The sequence below is a fragment of the Prionailurus viverrinus genome, chromosome D4, assembly GCF_022837055.1.
Source record: "Prionailurus viverrinus isolate Anna chromosome D4, UM_Priviv_1.0, whole genome shotgun sequence".
Taxonomy (NCBI): domain Eukaryota; kingdom Metazoa; phylum Chordata; class Mammalia; order Carnivora; family Felidae; genus Prionailurus; species Prionailurus viverrinus.
Genome location: NC_062573.1, coordinates 91,103,721 through 91,128,467, shown reverse-complemented (window position 1 = coordinate 91,128,467; position 24,747 = coordinate 91,103,721). Strand labels below are relative to the sequence as shown.

The 24,747-nt window shown below is 48.2% G+C and overlaps 1 protein-coding gene across 8 annotated transcripts in view; it reads left to right on the top strand.

Moving 5' to 3' along the window:
- The first annotated feature begins 4,806 nt into the window (after window positions 1-4,806).
- Window positions 4,807-24,747, top strand: part of TSC1 (TSC complex subunit 1) — a 54,562-nt gene continuing 34,621 nt past the window's right edge. Inside the window, exons 1-2 of one of the 8 annotated variants that reach the window (XM_047831178.1) lie at window positions 4,807-4,905; window positions 17,783-17,845. The gene's annotated coding sequence lies outside the window, so the exon portion shown is untranslated. Of the gene's footprint in view, window positions 4,906-4,966; window positions 5,675-7,918; window positions 8,046-17,782; window positions 17,846-24,747 lie in introns of those variants that run through there. The other 7 variants (XM_047831179.1, XM_047831177.1, XM_047831183.1 and 4 more) reach the window with 7 other exon arrangements.

Sequence of the window (24,747 nt, the reverse complement as noted above, 5' to 3'; positions counted from 1 at the left end):
AACTCAGAGTCTGGAGCCTGCTCAGGATTCTGTGTCTCCCTCTCCCTCCCCCCCCCCCCCCCCCGCTCATTCTCTCTCTCTCTCTCTCTCAAAAATCAACATTAAAAAAAAATAAAAGTGAGTTGAGAAGCAGTCTGTGGAGTAGGACTGTCCTTATGTGAGCACTGTCTCCCCCACAGTCTTTCCCTAATGGGTTCAGCATCCACTGCTGGTCCTGGCCTGAGTCAGTCCCTTCACTGGAGTTTGCAAATGGTGATCCTTCGGATCCTCCCGTTCCTTCTATGTTTGTTATCTGGCATTCTTTCTGGAAAGAAGAGCTTTCCCTCATTAAACGAACAAATATGAGGTACGTAAACGATTAATCTTTTCTCTCTCTTGTTAAAAACTAATTAATTTTTTAATGTTCATTTATTTATTTTTGAGAGAGAGAGCAAGTGGGGTAGGGGCAGAGAGAGAGGATCTGAAGCGAGCTCCATGCTGACAGCAGCGAGCCCCGATGTGGGGCTCGAACTCACAAACTGTGAGATCATGACCTGAATGACCTGAGCCAAAGTCAGATGCTTAAGTGACTGAGCCCGCAAGGTGCCCCTCAGTTAGTTACTTTTTTTTAGAGAGAGAGAGAGAGAGAGCATGAGCAGGGGAGAGGGTCAGGGAGAGAGAGAGAGAGAGAGAGAGAGAGAGAGAGAGAGAATCCCAAGTAGACTCCACGCTCAGTGCAGAGCCCAGCTTGGGGCTCAATCCTATGACCCTGGGATCATGATCTGAGCTGAAATCAAGAGCCAGACTGAGCCACCCTGGTGCCCCTAATCTTTTCTATTTAATTGCTGATTTTCATCAGAAGGTGTTGGCATAATTGGACCTTTTGCTCTCTTCTCCTCTTTTTTCCCCTAAAATTTGAGTATCACTATAGAGTCATAGATTTTTATTTATTCAGTGTATTATTAAATTATAGAAATTCCTTTTTATGGTCAGTGTATAGGTTTCTGAAGGCTGCTGTAACAAATGCCCACAACTGGGTGGCTTAAAACAACAGAAATTTATTCCCCAGTGGTTCTGGAGGCCAGAAGTCTGAACTCAATTACAATTTCTTGTTCTGCAAACTTCCTGCTCATGTCTTTTGCCCCTTTTTTGCTATGAAATAATTGTGTTTTTTTTTTTAAAGAGTCCAAGAGTTCTCCGTATATATTAGGAGGCTTGTGGTATAAGTTGCAAATATTTTCTCTCAGCTGATTTATTTTTTGACTTTGCTTAGTTTCCTCTTTGCCGCACAAAAGATGTTTTGTTTTGTTTTCTTTGGGGGGAGGCCGCCTAATTTGTCGGCCTTTTCTTTTGTTGCTTCTTTTTGGCCATTTTTAGAAAGTTTTTTTTTTTCTTTTCCATTCCTGAGTACAAAAAACCCACTCGTGTTGTTTTCTTCTGGTACTTGTATGGTTTTACTTTTGACACTTGGAGCTCTGGCTCCTTATGAATTTATTCTGCCATAGGGTGTGAGGTAGGGATCTAACCTGATCGTTTTCCAAATGATCACTGCATATTCTTCAGAGGAAGCCCGGCTAAAATAGAACCTCTGGTTGTGAATGCCCATGCTTTGTGGGGAGGGGGGAGGTCTCACAGTGACCGTGAGACTAAAATTAAACACACTATGGAATATGGCCCTGCACACGGCATTGCAAGGGGCAGATTGAGGTGTGATGGGGACTTGTCCAAGGAGACAGCCAGCCCAGCATTTCAAAGTTAAATTAGTAGGCATTAAAGTCAAGATTAAGCCTTTGCCAATATTCTCCAGAAAACTCTCAAACCTTTGGGGCCCCCTCATTGCCTCCAGATATAATTCAAGCTTCTTATTTAGCTTGAGGCCCTCCATATACTGACTTGCTTATCTTCGATTTCACACATATCTTAAATGTGACCGTTTATTAAACAAACAGCCTTAGGTGGTCTTGCTCGAAGCTGGGTCTTCCTCCTGTACAGCCCATCTGGCCTATCACCATTTAGCAAATTCCTGATTGAACCAGGAGCAAGGTTGAAATCCCATCCCCACGGGTAGGTGGCCCTCGTCACTCTGAGCACAGCCTCTTTGTCCGTAGCACTTTGCCTGTTATTCCTGGGCTGGACCTGGCTCTGAATCACAGTATGATCAGTCCCTCTCCCATCTCATCTGCTGGACTCTATGCTCCTTGAAAGCAGGTGTAGAGGATTGAATGGTGTCTTCCCCCCCCCCCCACCCACCCAATTCATGTCTACCTGGAACCACAGAATGCGGCCTTATTTGGACATAGGGTCTTTACAGGTATAGTGCAGTTCAGATGAAATCATGGTAGGTTAATGTGGGCCCTGAATCCGGTGACTGGTGTCCTTATAAGAAGACAAGCGGACACACACCGAGGAGAAGGTCACATGAAGACAGATGCAGAGACATGAGTGACACAGCTACAGACCACAGAAGGTCAAAGTCTGCCGCACCATCACGAGGCAGGAGAGAGGCACGGAACACATTTTCCATCAGAGCCTCCAGAATGAGCCAACCCTGTCCACACCTTGCTCTCAGACTTCCGGCTTCCAGAATGGTGAGAGAATACATTTCTACTGTTTTCAGCACCCCCTTGCTTGGGGTAATTTGTTAGGCAGTCGGAGGACACTCATACAGCAGGTAACAGCAATAACAATATTTATTGACGCCCACGCCGTGGCAGGCACCCTCCGAGCATTGACATGTGTCTCATACTGAGCTGTCCCAGCAACCCTAAGAATTGGGTATTTAAGGTATTGGTCTCATCCCCATTTTCCCAGTGGAGACACCGAGATTGCCCAGTGACTCATCCAGGCCACACGGCTGGGTTGTCGACCCAGGATCCTGACTCACCTGGGCCTCTCTGGCTTCACCAGGCAATCTGTTCTGTTACTGCCCACCTGTGGCCACCAAGGCCAATTCTCCTTTCTGACTAAGAAAAGGATTGGAAAGGCCATTCTTTTTTCTTTTTTTTTTTTTTTAAGTTTATTTATTTATTTAGAGATGGCAGGGAGAGACAGAGAGAGAGGAAGAGAGAGAGAATCCCAGGCAGCTTCCACACTGTCAAGTGCAGAGCCTGATGCAGGGTTCGAACTCACGAACCATGAAATCATGACCTGAGCTGAAATCAAAAGTCGGACACTTAAGTGATTGAGCTGCCCAGGCGCCCTGGAAAGGGCAATCTTTTTTTTTTTTTTTTTTTAATGTTTATTTGTTTTTGACGGGGTGGGGAGTGGGGAGCATGAACAAGCCAGGGTAGAGCAGAGAGAGAGGGGGACGGAGGGTCTGAAGCAGGCTCTGTGCCAACAGTGGGGAGCCTGATGTGGGGCTCCAACTCACAAACTGTGGGAGATGGAGGCAAGAATCCAAAGCAGGCTCCAGGCTCCGAGCTGTTAGCACAGAGCCCAATGCAGGGCTTGAACTCACGAACTGTGAGATCATGACCCGAGTCGAAGTCAGATGCTTAATCAACTGAGCCATCCAGGCACCACTTGGAAAGGACATTCTTAAGCAAAACCTCAAAAAACCCAAAGTGTAAGTCTCAAAAAAAAAAAAAAAAAAAAGGAGATGAGTTTGATAACATCAGGATTAATGTCTCTCTTCCAATGTAATACAATACAGTTACAGTTACTAGGATGATAACAGACTGGGGGAAACATTGGAAATATCTGTAGCCAACAAGGGGGCATACACCTAAAACAGAGACGGTGCTCCCACAAATCAACAAGGGAAAGATAGTAACTCTATTGGGAAAATGGTCAAAAGATAAGAATCAGCAATTTATAGAGGAAGAAACCCACAGCTTAACAAGAATATGAAGAAATGCTCCATCTCACTAATAGAGGGTGGTAAATTAAACAAGAACATGTCAGGGGTGCCCTGGTGGCTCAGTCAGGTGAGCGTCCGACTTTGACTCAGGTCATGATCTCCCGGTTTGTGAGTTTGAGCCCCAGATCGGGCTCTCTGTTGTCAGTGTGGAGCCCATTTTGGAACCTCCGTCTCCCTCTCTCTGCCTCTCCTCCATGCGTGTGCCCACGTTTGTGCGCGCTTTCTCTCTCTCAAAAATAAACATTCAAAATTTAAAACAAAACAAAACAAAACAAGAACGTGTCAGTATAGCCCTAGTTTACTGAAAACATGAAAGAGCCAGTCGATGCCAAGCGTTGACAGGGATGTGGGCATTTTTGTGGACACTAGACTGGGGCAGCCATTCTGGAGAACAATTTGGTGGTAAGTCCGTGCAAAATTTTTGGAGGTGACGGGTGTGTTTAGTACCTTGGTTGTGGTGATGGTATCATGGGTGTGGGCCTTTGTGGGCAGTCATCCAGATGTGTGTGCAATTAAATGTGTGCAATTTTTTTTGTATATCAGTTATACCCCAACAAAATTTAAAAAATTCTCTAAAAACAACAACAAAGTTAAGTCCACCAGCTTTACTCCTAGATATACACCCCAAAGACATTCTCAGCCGTATCAGTACAGCATGTTCCTCCCAGTGTTTAGGGTGGCACCGTGGGTATCAGTCCCTCCCTGGGAGAGTGGAGGGCCGATCAGCGTACATCCGTATCGCTGAATAATTGTCAGCCATTAGAAGCTACTGGCTAGATGCATACAGAGCATCATGCACGGAGCTTCAAAACAACGGTGAGTGGGGGAAAAGGTCAGAAACAAATTGCCACCACAAACATAAACCATTTATGTAAGTTGAAAGTACATGCATAGATATGCACATGGTCATATATGTATATAGTGTATACACATATAATCTTGGTCTTTTGGACACAGTGCTAAACAGCGAGGGGCTACTGCTGAGATGGGGTTCCAGAGCTCTGTGGAGGCTACTGCCAGAAACTTGGACTTGGCCCTGTAGGAGATGTGTGGCCTCTGGAGGCAGGGTGAGTAGCATGAGACCACATACAGAAGGGTGAAAGCAGGCTTTTTTCCAGGACTCTGAAAATTCGGGAGATAGCGAATTATATTTCTTTTTCCATCTCCATCTTGGTCTCCATCTAGGTCTTTTCCATCATTTGGCTGGACTTCTGAGTTTGTCGTAGGAGATGGGGACGTGGAAGGTCACAGCTTCTTCATCTGGGTTTAGTGACCCGAGGCAAGACACACTCTCTCTTTAGTATCCATATATAGACTCAGGGAAGCACCCTGATTGGTCCAGCTCAAGTCACGTGTCCAACAGCCAATCTCTTTGGCTAGATGATGGGGATTGGCCAGGCCCGGTCCAAGTGCCCCCGTGGCTCGAGGGTGGTACTGTGGTTATCCCCTGGAAGGGGAGGGGGAGACGTCGCACAGACTAATGCAGGGGAAGACTACCCCGTCTATCGGGTCACCACCACCTGCCTACACCGGCTCAGCTCCTTTGTTTCTTGTCACGTTTAGACAGGCGACCCATGACTTTTAGAGAAAAAAATATCCAGGTAGCCTGGACTAAGAGCGGCTGGGGATGGTGGCTGGGCTGCCTCTGCCTTTTCTTTCCGGCCTCTTGTCACACAAGCCCCTGGTGGTCCATATTGAGAGAACAACTACCATTCTTCTTCCAGACACTGTATAAACAGTAACAATGTAGTTCGGGCCCCCCTTGAGGGCCAGGAGTTGATGAGCTCCATGGATCACTGCTCCCTTCCACGGAGAAGAACATTCCAGCAGGATGAGGTCAGAGCGCTAAGGAAAATTGGGGGGAGGGAGGGAGGTTCCTGGGTCAGAACTCTAGGGCAGTGCCTGGCCCTTGACTCCGCCCCTTAACCTGGGCCCTCCAATCCCTGGACTCAGAAATCTCTGAATGCACTTGAGTCCCGGCCCTGGCCCTGGCGTGCTTGCAAAGGCAGTGTGGTCCTTCCTGCCAAATGGTTTGTGGAGAAACCAGATCCTTCCCCTTTTCCCCCAACCTTTTCATCTCTGGATCCTACCCCCCCCCCCCCCCCCACAAGCTGATGGCCCTTGGGTGGCTACATAGAGTTCAGTATTTGGTGGACCAGCTCCTGGGAGTGATGGATGATGGCCATGAACATAATCAACATGGTAACATAAGTAACATTTATTTTTAAAAAAAAATTTTTAACGTTTATTTATTTTTGAGAGAGAAAGAGAATCACAGCGCAAGTGGCCGAGGGGCAGAGAGAGAGGGAGACACAGACTCCCAAGCAGGCTCTGGGCTCTGTGCTGACAGCTGGAACTCAGGGGCCATGAGATCATGACCCGAGCTGAAGTCGGACGCTTAACCCACCGAGCCACCCAGGCGCCCCCAGAAGTAACATTTATGGAACTAGGTTTTACCCTAGTTATATCTTAACGTCTCACTGATTCAACCTCAAATCCCCACTCGGCAGACATTATCACCACCCCACGTTGTGGATGAGGAAACTAAGGCTGAGTCCGCTCGTAGGACAGCAGAAACCTGCACTCAAGCTCTGGTCCGTTTGAATCAAGAGCTCTTGGCTTCCCCCAACTGCCTCCATAACCACGTTAGACTGGTTGAATCCCCAGCTCAACGCCCACCTTCCCCATAAGCCAGCATGGTTATAAAGGCTGTGCACTGCTCAATCCAGGAGGATCGGGGGCTAGAGGACAGGGCTGAAATACATCCTGGGCTCTGCTCACATGGGCTACGGTCTCAGAAGGGGTGTCTAATTCTCACAAAGCACCAGACAAGCTAACAGCAGCCCCACCTGGGACGACACTGGGCCTCTCCGAATTCAGACAGCACCCACTGTTCCGGGCACTGATGCACCTGGCCCCTTGTATCACAAGCTGCCTGGCATTGTGACCCAACTGGTTCCCATGACAAAACTTGCTCTTCCCAGAAGGCACCCAGCACTTACTGCCTCCAGGCTCTTGATTCGTTGGTGCTTTCGGCCTCCCAACCGCCTCTCCCATTTCTATTTCATAAAACCTACCTTTCCTTTAAAAACAAAGCAGATGCCCACTCCTTCAAAAAGCCTTTCAAATTCCGTTAGGCTCATCTCACTCTCTGCCTGCTCTGTCATGCTGCTCTGGCCTCTGATAAAGAACATCACCTGTTGAGCATTTTACTAGGCTCGGGGCTTGAATTCTCACTTGAGGAATGCTATTATGCTCATTTCCCAGAGGAAGAAACTGAGGCCCCCGCCGACTTTAAGACTTGTCAGGTCTAGCCGGTAGACAGCTAGGAAACAGAAGGGACGGAATTAAGGCTGCTTCATTTCAAAGCTGTCTGCTCCGATTAGGGTGGTTGTCCACAACTGTCGTGAGCAGGTCTGAGGCGTTGGCAACCTGAGGGCAGACGCCAGTGTGGTTCTTTCTTCACAGTCCCAGAGGTGGGGTTTTGCGAATATTCTGCAAAGGAACGAAGGCTGCCCGGATGGAGTGAAAAGCCACTCCTCCAAGGCTCCAGAGCGGACCCTTCACCCACGCGGGCCCCAGGGGCTCTTTGGGAAACATGATCGCGGCTCTGCGGCGGGTTACAGAGAGACAGAGAGAGAGACCCCGGGAAGGGGGCCGGGGGGCAGGGAACAACTGGGTCTGCAAGGGCAGAGGGGACGAGGGGGAAGGCAGCAGGCACCCCAACCACACCCAGCCGGGCCACCTTGTTTACGCCTCTTGCACGGCCCCGCCCGCCCGCCCGAGCACGTGACCTCCGCCCCGCCCCTCGCTCCCTCGCGTGGCTCCTCCCACCGCGCCGGCCCTTCTTTTCGCCTCCTTCAGAGTCACAAGATCTCTCAGCGGCCGCCTTTCGGGATCCTTCCGCCCGTCCCCGCCCCCCCCCCCCCCCCCCGACCTTACAAACTCTCCTGGGCTCTTTCTCGGCCGGTTCTCACCACCAGTAATGAGCAGGACGGCCTCTTTCGTCCAACGGGGCTGCCGGCCGTGGTCATCTGCCACTGGGGTCGAGGGGGAGGGGAGACCCAGCTGGGCACTCTTTTTCGTGGCGGAGGCTGCAGCGGTCGTGGGCATTTCACGACGGGGGAGGTGCTGTACGTCCAAGATGGCGGCGCCCTGTAGGCTGGAGGAACTGTGAGGTAAACAGCTGAGGGGGAGGAGACGGTGGGTGAGTATGGGGGTGTCGCCCCCCTCCTTTCCACGGGGGCTTCTCGGGGCACCCCTGGCACCACGACCCCGGTCGGGGGGGGGCCGAGGGGCTGGGGCAGGGGGCTCGCTTGCTGGAGAGGGGAGCCCGGGAAGGGGTGTCCGGAGGGCTGTCCCCTCCCTCTGATTACGTGCTGTCTCTGGCGGGGCCCCGCAGAGCTGGCGAGAGTCCCTGGGGAGGCGAGGCGGGCCGGACCAGCACCTCGCCCCTCCTCGGCGGCCGAGGGGACGGCTGCACCCCCGGGACGCGGTGCCGAGGGCAGGGGTGAGGCGGGCCCTTTCGCCAGCCCCTCGCTCGGCGGGGTGACAGGCTCCCGCGGGGTGCGGAGGGCAGGGGAGAGACCCCCGGCCGGAGGGGCAGGGCCGGTGGGGGAGGGCGGCTGGTGCTGGGGCTTTCCGGGGGGGGGGGGCCGGGGGTGGGGCGGAGAATGAATGGAGGCAGCCCGTGGGCACCGGGGACTCGCCTGCACTCCCGGCGCGTCCGCTGAAATTCGCGGGACTGGGGCGCCTCGCTCCGCGTGTGCTCGCGGGTGTTTGCTTGACGGTCAGAGACAGTTGCCTCCAAGGCGGCCGAGGTGAAGCCTCGGCGGCGGCTAGCTGTTTGCGGAGCCGCTCCTCGACGCCCATTCATTCGTTTGCGGAACTGGAAGACGACGAGCCCGCGGGCCGAGAGACCTTGGAGGATTAAAGCTCTTTGTGCTTCCTGCGAGCGAGTTGTGCTCCGTGTGTTTTGGATTGGGGGCTGGGCGGGGGAGGGGGCGCGGCCCTCCCGAGAGCAAGCGCTCGCGTTAGTGGAGCGCTCCCCGGGCGGGTTGGTGCTCGGCGGCCGCCCTCTCCTGCAGTCCCTGCGGCGAAGGGGAGAGGCGGCCGCTGTGGACGCCTCCATTTCCCAGGGGAGGAAACTGAGGCCCAGAGAGATTGGGGCTGGTGGCCCAGGGTCCCGTCCGCAGGGTGTTCGGCTGTGGGTTCCAAGACTGTGCTCCCGGCCTTGTTGCTACTCCCGCTTGGTCCGTGTGTATGTTGCTTGACCGGAGCCGGTCTGTCATTCTAATTAAGTGGCTGGAACCGATCGGCCGGAGTTTGTGCGCAGGTGCCCGTGCGTGCCCGTCTCGTGTTGAAGAGGGGTCCGTTGTGTCCAGCTATGGGGCCTCCAACAGCTATAGGGGCTCCTACACCTGAGCTTCCTTTGGGATGGCAGCCTTTGTGCTTGTAAACACGTGAGTCTAAATTAGGCCGGCAAGTGTGTGATGTTTTTATAAAAGGACACGTTTACTGCGGAAAGAAGTCCTACTAAAATCGTTGCTGGTTTTTTGTTTTGTTTTGTTTTGTTAATAGAAAGCCTGGAAATAGCACTTCACTTTGCATAGACTAAGCTGTAAAAGTACTAAAATAGAATAATACTCTTCTGAGATGCTTTGATTTATAATTTCGGGATCCACTTGGAGTCATCGGAATTCAAACACGCCGGCGAGGCGGGGCTGTAAATTTCGGGAAGCGTTTATCAAACCAAGTCTTGGGGGAGCCCTTGATTTGCCGAGCAGCCACCTGTGATTCTGAAGTTGAACATTCCTGAGTAAACCTGGAGTATGCAAATGGGAGGGCTGATTTAGGGTTGTGTAGGGAAATGTACCCGTAACAGTCGTGCATCAGGCAGATGAAGCCCCTCAGAAACACTGGAACATTCTCCGCTATTGCCCTGGGGAGCAGCAAAGTCTTCCCCTAACCACCTGGCGTAAACTTAAGGGGTATTTATAGACGATGTAAAATGAAAATATCCTCTTACTAAAGTTAATATCTTACCTAAAACCCTCTTCCATCAGGTGCCTGGAAAGGTGGGTGACGGAAGCTTTCTTCCCTTCGTGCATTTCCTCGTGTCCTGAGGGCTTCGTGTGTTTCTAAATTCCTAGTTAGACAGACTCTTGGGCAGCTACAGGCCTTCAGTACCCCACTTCACTAACTTGGAGTGTCTCGAATCCTGTGACTCGCTTGTACCCTTCCTCCCTGGGTTAAGAGTGAGGGCATGTCACACGACTACTGTTGCAGCGTAATCCGATGCATTTTGTGCATGCTTGGTGTCATTTGTGGGCCGAAACTGAACAGTCTTCCCAGGGCAAATCAAAGATACACCTGTCTGTGTAATGTTTACGGAATCACAAAATCGCCGGAACAAGCGATCTCAAGCAGTCGTGTTCATCAGAACCTCCATGCGCAGATGTCCAGCCCCATAGTACATGGGCCCACATGCTTGGTCTCCAAGGATACCCTGGGTATATATTTTGGAGGCAGTTGTAGGTGATTCTGATGTACGCCAGAGGTTGAGGACCAGTGGCTTCGAGTATCAATTTGGCTATTTTTCCTTTGATGTATAATTTATTGCAAAGGCATTTCCTAAGATAGTTTCTACCCTTCGGTGGGTGTGTAGTGCTGGGTGAGTTTTGGGCTCTGAATTACAGTTGACTTGATCCCGTAGCTCTGTCCTTCTTTCACCATTTGTTAGGGTACAGGTATGTTCTTTTCCAGGTTCCAGAGTCACAGTGGACTAGCTTTTCCTGGAATTAACGGTATACTCTTGGATGTAGAGGAACCAAGTACAGCGATGCATCAACTGTTTTAAGCCTTTGCTAAAAATCAGATAGCTCTTGACTTTTAACAAGCCATCAAAGTTCTCTAAGCTTAAGCTTCTTCGTCTGTGAAGTAAGAGAGTTGGCTTGTGAATTAGAGTGTTTCTAAGTCTGAATTTCTGGGATTTCAAGTCCTCCTGGGGCTTCAGTTAAACATTCTGACTCAATTGATTGACTCAAAGTGTTAACGGCTTTATAATAACTAAGCACATTGGGGCGCCTGGGTGGCTCAGTCGGTTAAGCATCCAACTTCGGCTCAGGTCATGATCTCGCGGTTCGTGAGTTCCAGCCCCGCGTCGGGCTCTGCGCTGACAGCTCGGAGCCTGGAGCCTAGTTCGGATTCTGTGTCTCCCTCTCTCTCTCTGCTCCCCCCCTGCTTGTGCTCTGTCTTTGTATCTCTCAAAAATAAGTAAACATTAAAAATTTAAAAATAAGCACATTGGTGACCCTTAGCCTGACTCAGTGAGTGATGACTTCTGTATCCTTTCCTTTGTATCACATGATGCTTTAAGAGGTAACCCTCTGTAAATTCTTCACATTATAAATCTCTCTTTGGGAGATTGGTTTTATTTATATCAGTTTTGTTTGTCATGTAAGGAGCTGAGCTTAAGCATGAAAGCAAAGTATACTCAGTAACATTCAAACCTGTAGCTTTTTGCTTTAAAAATATATGTGTGTATAATTAACATATACTCACACTTGAGATTCCCCCCCTGTGTTTAGTATAATTTAGTTTGCTTAACAATGTTTCTCATTTTTGGCCATTTAAATTGGTCTGAAAGAGGTCTGCCATCAGCAATTTGAGATGATCCTTTTTCTGGTTTACTTTTTAAGCCTATAGTTGCTAGAAGTTAGTCATTTAATATCTAATGTCTCTGTTTTTGGGGGGAGGGGAGAATAAAATATATATATATATATATAAAAGAATTAAAAAAAAATATATATATATATATATAAAAGATATATGATCTTAGGACCTCGCCAGTTTCTTCTTGTCCCTTGTGCAGTGCTAACTTTTGTTCTGTCCTGGGAACCAGCAAAAGGTAACAGAAAACTTTTTAAGGTTGAATGAATTCAGATTATCATCTAGTGAGTAAAGTGCCTTAAAACCCCAGCTTTGATACCAAGGCCTGGTAGTGACTGGCCTAGAATTCACAGGTCACTTTCTAAAGTAAAGATAATGGTGGGAGAGACCACGAAGCATTATTTGAGTAACCGGGGACAGTTTTGCCTTTCTGTTGGTGATGGGAGGCTCAGTAGGGGGTGATAAGAAAGAACAGATATAGTGACCTTAATGTCTGCATTAAGACCAGTGCTACTTTGCATAGTTCACGGAGCACAGCAGCAAACATGAAGTGTATCCATTTCGAGTTATAGAATGGTTTTATCAATGTTGCACATACAAGTTGTTACATGGGTAGACTGAAGCTTCATGTACCCAGCAATACATTTCATTTAGTAGTAATATTGTTATAATCAAGTTTGTATTTATTGAGTACTTATGTGCCTGACACGGTGCTATTTTACATGCATGATCCCCGTTAACTCTTCCCACAGCCTTAAGAGACAGGTGAGGAAGATGGGGAAACTGAGGCCTAAGGTCACTTTCACAGCTTCTCAACTGGGATTTGAACCCTGTTGGTTGACTTCGGAGCCCAAACATTTCATCTTTCGCTTTGATAAATGACACGAACTGCTCATCTCATAAACTCATTCATAAGTTAGTGGTTCTTAACTTTTGGGGCGCCTCAGTTCCCCTCTGAAAATCTGCTGGAAGCTTTGGACCAAATATCCCTTCCTGTCCTGTCACCACCAAACAATTCATACAGATCCATTCAGGAACTTTATAGACCCAGCTTGCAGCCCAGCTGATTATTCTAGACAGATTACTCCTCTTAAAAATGGACTTGGGCTTTATTAAAAACTTTTTTTTTTTTTTTTTTTTAAACTGTAGGTGGGAAAGGCCCAAGCCTTTCAGAGGTGGACCCGTGTACTGTTTGGGTTGTACATCATCTTGTTAAACTTCTACATTGAGGGGCGCCTGGGTGGCGCAGTCGGTTAAGCGTCCGACTTCAGCCAGGTCACGATCTCTTGGTCCGTGAGTTCGAGCCCCGCGTCGGGCTCTGGGCTGATGGCTCAGAGCCTGGAGCCTGTTTCCGAGTCTGTGTCTCCCTCTCTCTCTGCCCCTCCCCCGTTCATGCTCTGTCTCTCTCTGTCCCAAAAATAAATAAACGTTGAAAAAAAAAATTAAAAAAAAAATAAATAAACTTCTACATTGAATGATTCTTTACACTTGTCAGGGAATTCGACTTAAATGCCACATTAAAAAAAATTAGAAGTGGAGATCTCAGGTATGTAACTTGCTAAGTGCTTGTCAGGCTTGGAGTTCAGTCTGTGCTGGTACCTTTAGCACCTGGCAGAATTCCACTGGGCTTTTTTCCAAGGTTTAGGCACTATGTATTTTTTTCCCTTTGAACCTCAAATTATTTTTAAAATTATATATTAAATATATATGTGTGTTTTTGTGGCTTTTTAAATGTTTATTTTATTTATTAAATTTTTTTTATGTTCATTCATTTCTGAAGGACAGAGAGAGACAGAGCACAAGCAGGGGTGGGGCGGAGAGAGAGGGGGACACAGAATCTGAAGCAGGCTCCAGGCTCTGAGCTGCAGCACAGAACCCGATGCGGGGCTCGAACTCACAAACCGCGAGATCATGACCTGAGCCGAAGTCGGACGCTCAACTGACTGAGCCACCCAGGCACCCCTTTAATGTTTATTTTTGAGAGAGAGAGTGTGTGTGAGCAGGAGAGGGGGAGAGAGAGAGACAGACAGACAGACAGACAGACACAGAATCTGAAGCAGGCTCCAGGCTCTGAGCTGTCAGCACAGAATCTGACGTGGGTCTCGAACTCACAGACTGCGAGATCATGACCTGAGCCGAAGTGGGACGCTTAACCAACTGAGCCACGCAGGCGCCCCCAAATTTATATTTTTAGTGTTTTTTGGCTTCATCCTTCTGCTTCCTGGGCCAGTGGTTCTCACCTTTAATAAGGGCATCAGAATCCCCCAGAAGACCCCACCCTCACAGTTCCTGATTCAGAGGTGTGGCACAAGGCCCAGGGGTCTGCATTTCTAACAAATCCCCCGGTGATGCTGCTGTTGCTGGGACCACATTTGAGAACCACTATCCTGAAGTGTCAAAGCCTGTGCCCTTTGATTTTCCTGGGGTATTTCTGTTTTAGTCCTAGGAACTTGAAACTTAAAGAAATGTTGCAGTTTGCTCAGATTTCTTTTAGGGGAAGCTCGGTAGAGCGGCTGTTTGAAACATGCACGATACTTGTCTGATGTGTGTTTTCTTGGTAAATAATTTTGATTCAGGCTAAAAGAAACATTATTATTTATAGAAGAGATATATCTTACTGAGACCAAGCTCCGTCCTTACAGGCAAGTTCTACAAGACTCACCTTTGAAATGGGGCATAAGCTTCAGCAAGTTGTCCTTCCAGGTCCCTAATGGCAAAAATTCTGAATGGGCAATCTGGAGCTCCCCCGGCCTGGTTCATGTGACCTTGAGAGGGTGTGCAGCTGCGAGGGCGGGGAAGTCAGCCACAACTACACGTTTTGGCAGGTTTCTCCATCAGGTGCTTCACGCTCACATGCGGAGTGGTGTTTCCTAACCCCTTCTCCTCCTTCCTGTGTGTCGTGGGAAGAGGGAATGGCAGCTAGTATCCTACCCTTTTTGGATGCATCTGTGCTGAAGGCAGCTTTGTTCACTTGGTGGAAGATTGCTCGAGGAAATCACCCGAGACTGTTACCGAGCCAGCGCTGAACGCAGTGGCGTACCAGCGTATCGTTACTGCTGTCATCTTTATTATTAACATAATGGAGTGCTGGTTCTGATCTGCCTGTCCTGTAAAATAGTCCGTCTGTGCCTGAACCCGTATCTGAATTGTCTTTGAATTTTTTAGATGAAAGACTTGAGCGTGGGAAGCACGTTATGGTGACGAGACACCTGCCTTCATTTTTACCTCATAGACAAGCATGTATAAAATCGTCTCAGGCGGTATGTTGTGCAGGTACCTATTTGATGGGATTCGCAGTTCTAAGGCATCGTGGGATAGAAGGCCACACGCATGATGCCTTGGCACGGTTTGCCAAAAGTCTGAATACTCGACTGATGTTTTCAGATAAAATACTTTCTAAAGGCATTTTAGGTATTTCATAAAGGGATGCATAGCTCTTAGCTGTCTCACAGCGTGTAATGGACCTTGCCCAGGACAGAGGGATGTGAAAAAAGGTGTGTAGGGTTCTGCTGATGGCAGCTGTATGTGGCTGTTAAGCTGGAGTTTGAGTGTAATCCTAAGTATATAAGCCATCTCTCTGTAAACACCTTAAGAATGAAATTAAGGTGAACTATGGAAACAAATTGACCTGAGCTCTTTCTGTTTAATCTCAGAATACTAAAAGCACAGAGCCCTCTTCTTCCTCAGACTTACCCTTTATTCATTCATTCATTCATTCATTCATTCATTCGAAAAGACTGCTTGTAGGAAGTTCCATCTCTAGGTGAGAATGCGTCTTTTGAGTCAGATATGAAAGAGGAAACATCTAGATCTGGGGGCATGTTTCTTTTTTGATTTGGCTCTTGAAGATTAAGAACGTGACTCGACCCTGTTATGCTCTGAAGGTGTTTCCATCCACAGCTTTAAAGAGGGTCTTCAACATTCCTCACCTCCGATCAGGGAGTTCACCAGGTCACATTGCACTTGCCTGACAAGGACGATGTTACCTAGCAGTACCTCCATAGGACAGGATTTAAATATAAATGGATAAGTCAATAAGCAGTTAAAAATATAAATAACGGCAGGTGGCCTTTGACTTCTCGACATTAGATTGATGACAGTTTGTTACGATGAGCCGTTTTTTGGCCTAGGGATAAAGAATTTAAGAAGTCTTCGTGTTGAGCATTGGACAAAAGACATTCTGATTTCCCGTGCCAGTCCCTTTGTCTCCGGTGGCGATCTTGGCTGGGCAGGCTACGAGATCTCGTCTTGTGTATATCCCAATTTCACCCTTCCCTGGGATACTCCTTTTCAGGCAGGTAAAAGATCCAACTAGGATGAATTGTAAGAGGAAGTCTGTGTGACTCACTGGACTACAGCTGACTTTAGGATGCGGAATAGTAGAGGCTTCCGTGTTTTAATTCCGGTTCTTTACTTGACGGAGTGACTGTGGCCAGGCAAGCACTCCCCGTCTGAACGATTTGGCTGGCCTTTTTGGAAGTACACACACTTGCACGATGCCACCGAGGACCGTTGGATTTTAATGCCTAGAGTGTGCTCCACAAGGAAATGTAATTACCCGGTCGTCTGGGGCAAGAGCTGTTACTTGTTAGAGAGTTGCTCCATCCACTAGCTCGACTTTGACGTCACAGTCCAGCAAAGGGCTTTCGCACGCCCGCTGACGGGGCGTCGCGCGCAGTGTGTGCGGCTCAGCTTTCTCGCTCTATTTCCCACCCTGCAAAGGCTACCGGAGAAGGTGGTGAAATCTTTGCTGACCCGAACAGGGTACATTTGCCTCTTCTCTGCCAGATCCTGCAGTAGGCCCGGGGTGCCCACTGGGGGACCAGACAGGTAATCCCTGCTCCTCATGGGGCTGCCAGCTCATGATTACACGGTACCTACATTTAGTTCGAAGGGCCCACATTTGGGATAGGGGCGCCTGGGGGGCTCCGTCGGTTGAGCGTCCAACTTCGGCTCAGGCCATGATCTCACGGTTTGTGGGTTCGAGCCCCATGTCAGGCTCTGTGCTGATGGCTCAGAGCCTGGAGCCTGCTTCCGAGTCTGTGTCTCCCCCCCGTCTCTCCCTCCCCTGCTTGTGCTCTGTCTCTCTCTGTCTCTCAAAAATAAATTAATGTTAAAAAAAAACACTTTGGAATATGTACACACACACGTATATGCCTATTTTATGTGGTTATTTAATATGAGATAATTGCCAAGACAGAAAGTTTTGTTAAAAAGGGGAAGAAAGTAGAAAAATGATAGCTGTTCACAAGTATTTTATGCTTGTCACGTGGAAGGATGAGATTCAGGTTGTGCTGTCTCGAAGGCAGAATTCAGCCTTGTGCATTTATTTAAGAAATGTTTTAAGTCCTACCCTTTAGTCAACCATACCACAGGACCGTGGTAGCCGCTAGAGATACGCTACTGACTGAGCTCCTGCCCCTCCCTGGATGCAACTTCTGTTCTAGTGAGGGAGTCATGTTCAGTAACTAATTACGCTTATTTAATTGGGTTGTGGCAAGTGACACAAAGAAATATAGGCTGCTAAGCAGATATAACAGGGGACCTGACCTAGTCTGGGGCACGGGAGCGGAGGGGAGGGAAGCCTTCTCTGATGGGGCAGATGTATAAGCTGACATTTTAAGGGTGAATGCTTAGCTTGGGGGCCGGGGCGGGGCGTGGGCTGTAGGGCGGGAGGGGGCCATGGCAGGCGATGAGGAGGTGTAGGCCCGCTAGGTGCTCTGCGCCTGGCACTGTTCCTGCTCTTGTGGCCTGAGTCCCCGGGCCGTGTGAGTGAGGACTCTGCCCCGCGCTGTGCCAGGGCTCTACCCCGTGTAACCCCCCAGGCGGCCTCCTGAGGTAGAGGCCGCTGTTCTCACTTTCCAGATGAGGTAACAAGGCTGGATGTTAGGAAGCTAAGATAAGCAGCCAGAAGTGACCCAGCTGATAACCTGGCAGAGCTTGGATTGCAACTTGGAATCGTGTGATTCTAGAACCCATCCTGCCCATTTGTTTATAGCTCGAATAAACAGCTAACAGAAGACAGAGATTACAAGTTCAGCACAATATAAAGGATTTTCCAGCAACCAGCTGTTCAGAAATGTAGACAGGGAGAGAGGGGCACGTGCGCCCCGTGATTGTAAATGTTCGTTCCGGTGGAAACCAGATGGCCACCTGTCAGGGCTAGGGCAGGAAGCAGCTCGGACCAGATGAGCCCTAACCTCCCCCTCGTTGCATCTGGTTTTCAGTTCACTGTAAGATTCTTGTCCACATATGTGTGTTTTTTCCCTTCAGTGACCATGAAAGACACCAGGTTGACAGCACTGGAAGCCGAAGCACCAATTGTCCCCAGAACAGGTAAGGTATCAACTCAGTCCAGTGGTTGGGGGAGACGGAAGGGAATCGCTCACCGGCGTGACTGTGTAGACGTGTACTTGCTTCTTTGCATTCGGGACTGAAAGGTTCTGGGTTAAGCTACTAGCTAGGAACTGGTCCTCCTGTGGCATGAGATGATTTGTCAAACTACCCGTGGTTTATTAATGGCTTATTCAGTGCCAGGCACTGGGTTAAGTGCTTTATGCGTGTTACTTATTTTCTTTTTCACAGCCACACTTTTGGTGTATCCTCATTTTGCAGATGAGGAACGAGGCTCTGAGATATTATCTGCTGTTCCTAAGGTTGTTTAGCTGCTACTCGGGGGACCTGTTGACTCAGATCAGGTCATCTTAGCAGCGAAGCTCGGTTTTAACCACTACGTTAAATTGATTAAACTGAAGCCATTGTGTTGGGGCGAGTCATTTGACTAACGCAGAGGTTCTCGACCCTGGCTGTGCCTTGGGAATCCACGTGGTCTCTCGACCCCACCCCTTCACCTGCTCTGGAGTGGGGCCTGGGCATCCGGATTTTGTGAACCGTCCAGGTGATTCTGATGTACATCCTGCGCTGAGAACCCCCAAACTGGTGAATTAGCATTTACGTCTTCACATGGCTTTACTTATTAATCGTCTTAATTAGTGTTCGGAGATGGACTATTAGGACGTGGTGGTCTCTAGGACTGGAGGATTTTCAAAGTCCTAGAATATACTCTTCATAAATAGTGAGGCTTTGGCACTTTTGCGGATGCGAATTTGGTCTTAGTGACGTTACTTGTATCACTGAGCTGTAATTTTGAGTTTACCAGCAAGAGCGCCCAGTGCAACAGCACTGTGTGCGTCTGTGGGAAGATGTGGGGAAGATGGGGAGGTGTTTGGTTGCTGACTCTCTCTGTGTGTAGCTGGTGGGGTTCGCTTGATGGCTCACTTGTTGCCAGTTACTATGTCCTGTCATCGTCCGCCTCACCTTACATCGCAGGAATTGTGAAATAAAGTGGGGATTTCTTGCCTTCAAGACTGATGTCTGTTCACAAAGAGGAATTTCGTACAGATTGTGGACCAACAGCAGGGCGCAAGTGTCCTTCTCTCGCAAGTAGGGGAAGCTTTCGGAGTGTGACTTCATTCTCAGTGTTTTTGCGTGTTCTTCACACTCGCCCTTCTTCACACGTCCGCGGAGTATGAATTAGAACCCATTGTCAAGCGGTGGTGTTCATATGATTGGGGCCCAAGCTGAGTAACACACATCATAAGTCGCAAATTTAGTATTGCAGTTGCGTGACATTTTAGCAGCTAGGTTTGTAAAGTTTGGAGTTCTCGTGTAGGAAGATGACTTCCTCGGGACCTGCAGTTACATTGCTACTGCGGTCGCTGCATTGCATGCAGGATGCTGCATTCAGCCACTACCGTCAGCCCATCACTAACCTTTTTGGGCAGAGCAGAACGTAGTTCAGGAAAGTTTGCGGAAGATTGTTTTCTAGGAGGAACCTGTATCTTGGGATCAAAGCTTGGGCAAGCCTCACAGATCCTTTGTCTTCAGCTACTAAAAATTGTTGGCAATCTGTAGCCACCATCTTGACGAGCTTTTTGGTTTACTCTTTTGGCCTTCGTAGACACAGAACCACAAGACCTTGTCTTCCTAAAGCATTTTTGTAAAGTCCGCTTTGAAATTTGATTAGTGAGTATAAAATGTGCTAGGGGATTTCAGTTTCTTCTTAACACTGTTTTCTTTATACTATTTATAGTCTTTATATTTGGCTTGAAGATGATTTCTCAGGGATGTTGTTGATTGTGATGTTTGGATTTTTTCGTGTCTTACAACTGAGGTGACAGGTTGACATTTTTCATTCATCCTTGCAAGATGTGAAGTATTCCCAAATATTACTTTTCTTGAAAGACTACTAATTAAGACTATAAATTAAATGCAGCTTTAAAAGCTTATTTTGTTTGTAATAGTGCTATAAGACAATTCTATAAAATGTAGAATTAAAATGCAATTTAGTTTCTGTTTAGCCATCTATTATTAAAAATTTTATAAACATTTGGCTCAAAGAATAATTGCTGTTATTTGTAAAGTTATCTATGTAATCTATCTCCTTAATATTCATATTATTAGTTAACATATTTAACCATTTGAAAGTTCTTGATTGTTTCTGAACATAAAAGTCACGTTCAGGGGCGCCTGGGTGGCGCAGTTGGTTGGGCGTCCGACTTCAGCCAGGTCACGGTCTCGCGGTCCGTGAGTTCGAGCCCCACATCAGGCTCTGGGCTGATGGCTCAGAGCCTGGAGCCTGTTTCCGATTCTGTGTCTCCCTCTCTCTCTGCCCCTCCCCCGTTCATGCTCTGTCTCTCTCTGTCTCAAAAATAAATAAACGTTAAAAAAAAAAAAAAAAGTCACGTTCAGGGGCGCCTGGGTGGCTCAGTCGGTTGAGCATTCGGCTTTAGCTCAGGCCGTGATCTCACGGTTAGTGAGTTCAAGCCCCACGTTGGGTTTGCTGCTGTCAGCCTGTCAGCACAGAGCCCCTTTCAGATCTTTTGTCCCTTTCTCTCTGCCCCTCCCCTGCTTCTGCTCTCTCAAAAGTAAGTAAACATTTTTAAAAAATCTTCAGGGGCGCCTGGGTGGCTCAGTCGGTTGAGCGTCCGGCTTCGGCTCAGGTCATGATCTCGCAGTCTGTGAGTTCGAGCCCCGCGTTGGGCTCTGTGCTGATAGCTCAGAGCCTGGAGCCTTCTTCAGATTCTGTGTCCCCCCCCCCCCCCACCCCCACCCCTCCCCCACTCATGCTCTGTCTCTCTCTGTCTCAGAAATAAACATTAAAAAAAAATCTTCAAAAAAAAAAAGCCATGTTCATCAGCTAAAGCTTTTATTTTTATAATAAATATACGTTTGTAATGAAACTGTAAAACACTGAGCTTGGATGTTACAGCTAGAGTGTTCTACCTTTATTTAAGAGTGAATATTCAGATTTCTAACAGTAATTCTAAGTGCACGCCTTGTCCACATTATAGACATCGTGTAGATTAGATATAATGGTTACGACATGAACACGTAGCTATTGATCACACACAGTCAGGGATGCCAGAAATGCTGCTGAAGTAGGCAGTTCAAGTTTCAGAGGTTCCAAAGACCAAGGCCAAAGCCAGATATTGGCCAAATATAGAGACTAAAGTTAAACTTGGGTGACTCCCTATCTTCCATGCGAGTTGAGATCATACTAAGTATCCTGTGTGATCGAATCTGATGACCGGTTGTAAAGTTTAAGCTTGGTCGATTGAAGGGCGGTCACTAACAACCCCCCTGTTGCTTTCGGTTGGGTGCTCAGGGGAGACCTCTCTGAGATGGTGACATTTTGAGTAGAGACCTCAGTGACAGTCAGCCATGCAAGGATCTGGGGGAGGAGCATCCCAGGGATAGGGGCAGCAGCAGGAGCACCAGTTTTCCTGGGTTTTGGGAGACGGGGACCAGAGCAGAGAAATGACGAGGCAGAGTGGAGCAAGAGGAGGCAGGCGGCGGCTGAGGGCTCACAACCGGCCAGAGCACAGGGAGCCGTCCGGCCGCTCGTGGCTTCGGCTCTTCTTGTCTCCACGGGAAGCCATTGCGTGGAGCTAAACAGGTCATGGATTCTGATTTCCCCATTTCAGAGTCTTCTGTGGTTGTTTGGTGGCAGCTGCATCGGAAGGGGAGCAGGAATATAGGCGGGAGGAGTAGCACGGAGGGTGATGGGGCTTGGACGGGAGCCACGAAGGGACAGCAAAATCGTGGGTTTGCTGACAGATCCGAGGGGAGGACAAGAGCCAGTGGAGGAGTCGAGGATGTCACCTTGATGTTGGCTTCAGACCGATGGCCGTGCGTATTCCTGAGGTCCAGAAGACTGACAGAGTGACAGGTTTTGGCATGGGGGGTGGCTGTTGAAAGTCATTGCTCCCTAATGCGAGTAGCATTGTCTGTAGCACTGTGCTGTGGCACGCGGCCAGTGATGATCACACTGACTAAGTGGAATACCGCTTTGGCCTGTAGGTTACAGAAATGTATTAACCTAGGTCTTGACTTTCAGCTTCTCGTGACTCCTGTTTTTTGTACTTGGTTATTTCCAGAATGGAAGAGAGACTTTCACAGCTGTAAGTTGATGCTTCCGGTGCCGGTGGTGTTAACCTTCGGGTGACTTTTCCAGTCCATCTTCCCCAGACTGCAAAGTGTGTCTAACACGTGTGGGCCTCACCCGCCCCTACTGCCTACAGGCTGAGCTGGCCCCTTCCCCACTCTGTGCACACACTGAACCCCGTCCACTTCCTTCTCCCGCATTTAATTCTCCGTTGCATGTGCTAAGTCTGTCTTTCCTACTCAGCACCCTGCACTTAGCCCCTCGAGAAATATTTGAATGAGTTTTAAAAGAGATACGCTAATCACGGGACTGATTTCAAAAGCTCATGATTAAACAAACCCTTGGGAGGGCTTTTTTGAACGTCAGAATCCTTGAACTTGGGACACTTAAATGAAGAACCTCCCATGAAACCCAAGACTTATATTTTTTTCTGGGGCATTAAAAAAATATGGTTGAAAGATAGAATCTTAGAACCAAAGAGCAAAGCTTATTGCCAAAAATATACTAATGTGTTTTGCAAGGAAACCTTATTTGTGCTTTCTGTAAAGTATCTGGAAAGAACAGGCTCCAGAGACAAGACTTTGACCCCTAACATGACATTTACAAACTGAGAAGCAAGCGAGGTAGCCCCGGCTGGCCAGCCCTGGGTATGGCCAAGTTGAGTGGATGAGCGCCATCTTTGCTTGGAGTTGAACTCCTGGCACTCTGTGTTCTGGGCTGCCTGGATTTGGGGGACCAGCTCTGACGTTACTGTCTTCTGAATATACAAAATACAAACTCAGAGCCTCACTATACTGAGACTAGGTAAGTAGCAGTGTTATTGGAACAGAACCAAACTTGGGGACAAAAATGCTTTTAAATCTGAGGGATCATTTGTGGTTTACCTGGAGTAGGAGTGAATGTGAGGGCTAGCCAGATAAATGTGCTGTTAAAAAGTCACCTTGAGGGGCGCCTGGGTGGCACAGTCGGTTAAGCGTCCGACTTCAGCCAGGTCACGATCTCGCGGTCCGTGAGTTCGAGCCCCGCGTCGGGCTCTGGGCTGATGGCTCAGAGCCTGGAGCCTGTTTCCGATTCTGTGTCTCCCTCTCTCTCTGCCCCTCCCCCGTTCATGCTCTGCCTCTCTCTGTTCCAAAAATAAATAAATGTTGAAAAAAAAATTAAAAAAAAAAAAAAAGTCACCTTGAAAATGATGGCCCCAAGATTTTTACTAGTTTTGTTTTTGAAATATGTGGCCGCTACTCGGGGAGTGTTTATTTGTGCCAAGTGTGTGCGTACGTTCTCTCATTCAATTCTCTCAGTGGACAATAAATCCTGACAGGTTGATATTTTCCTCACTTTTAAATTTAATTTAATCTCACTCACAAGGTGAAATTTGTTTCTGTTTTCAGCCTTGAACTCTATTACAAGAAAATCTGACTAGTTGTAAGCCCTTTGAAATGGACTTCTTTGTGATTTACCTATAAGATTTATATTTATAGCTGTGAGCCAGCAACTTCCTGCATCAGGATTAGCTATCGAAAATGCACGTAGACATTTTTAAAATGTTTGTTGATTTATTTTGAGAGAGAGGGAGAGTGCGCATGTGCAAGCAGGGGAGGGGCAGAGAGAGAAGGAGAGACAGGATGGCAAACAGGCTCCATGCTGTCCACGCAGAGCCCGACGCGGGGGTTGAGCCCATGAACCACTTGATCATGACTTGAGCCGAAATCCAGAGTCAGACGTTTAACCGACTGAGCCACCCAGGCGCCCCTGCATGTAGACATTTTAAGTGATTTTTGGGGCTCATGAACTTCTGATTTGCCAAGAGGCAAATCAGTGACTACTGCCAGGTTGTAATTAAATGAGAGCAGAGGTGGGGCGCCTGGGTGGCTCAGTCGGTGAAGCGTCCGACTTCAGCTCAGGTCACGATCTCACGGTCCGTGAGTTCGAGCCCCGCGTCCGGCTCTGGGCTGATGATGGCTCGGAGCCTGGAGCCTGCTTCCGATTCTGTGTCTCCCTCTCTCTCTGCCCCTCCCCCGTTCATGCTCTGCCTCTCTCTGTCTCAAAAATAAATAAACGTTAAAAAAAAAATTAAAAAAAAATGAGAGCAGAGGTGATAGGAAGTACTCACCAGTTTCTGGGGTCACTGGTACTTTAAATTTGGCATCCTTACAGGAGGGGGACTTAACTCTTCAGTGGAATTTTTCTTTAGCATAGTGTTTGCTGCCAGCGTGCTTATTACAATGCAGGTTCCTAACCCCCAAGTTCAGTTCTGGAATGGGCCCAGGAGACTGCATCTCTAATAGGCATCCCGGGTGGTTTCCGTCGACGGTGACGCTGGGGAGCGGCCACTCCAGCTCACTCCAGGACAGGCCCAGGAGGAGGCAACGTGGTGGCAGAGGACAGAGACAGTCGTTGGTCTGGGAGTGGAGCCATCTGAGTTCTGCTTTACCATGTGACCTTGGCAAAGTTACCTGTTCTTCTTGAGTATCCATATTGTCATTTGTAAAAGAGGGTATCTGCTGACCTCGCAGAGTTGTTGTGAGGGTCAAAACCATAAGTTAGCTTCGTGTCACATTTAAGGGCTTAGGGCTTTACCGTCAAGCAGATCTGGCTTTCCATTTCAGTTCTCTTTTGGTTTTGCTTCTTGCCAGCTTAGCAGCCCCAAGCAAATGTCTTGATCGCGGTTTCTCTCCCTGCAAAATGGAGACGGAGGAACCAATTGCGTGATACCAATATAAGGACTGTATTCAGTGATGTTTGTAAAAGGTGTGCACTTCCCGTCTCCTAAATGATAACTGGTTTTGTTTTT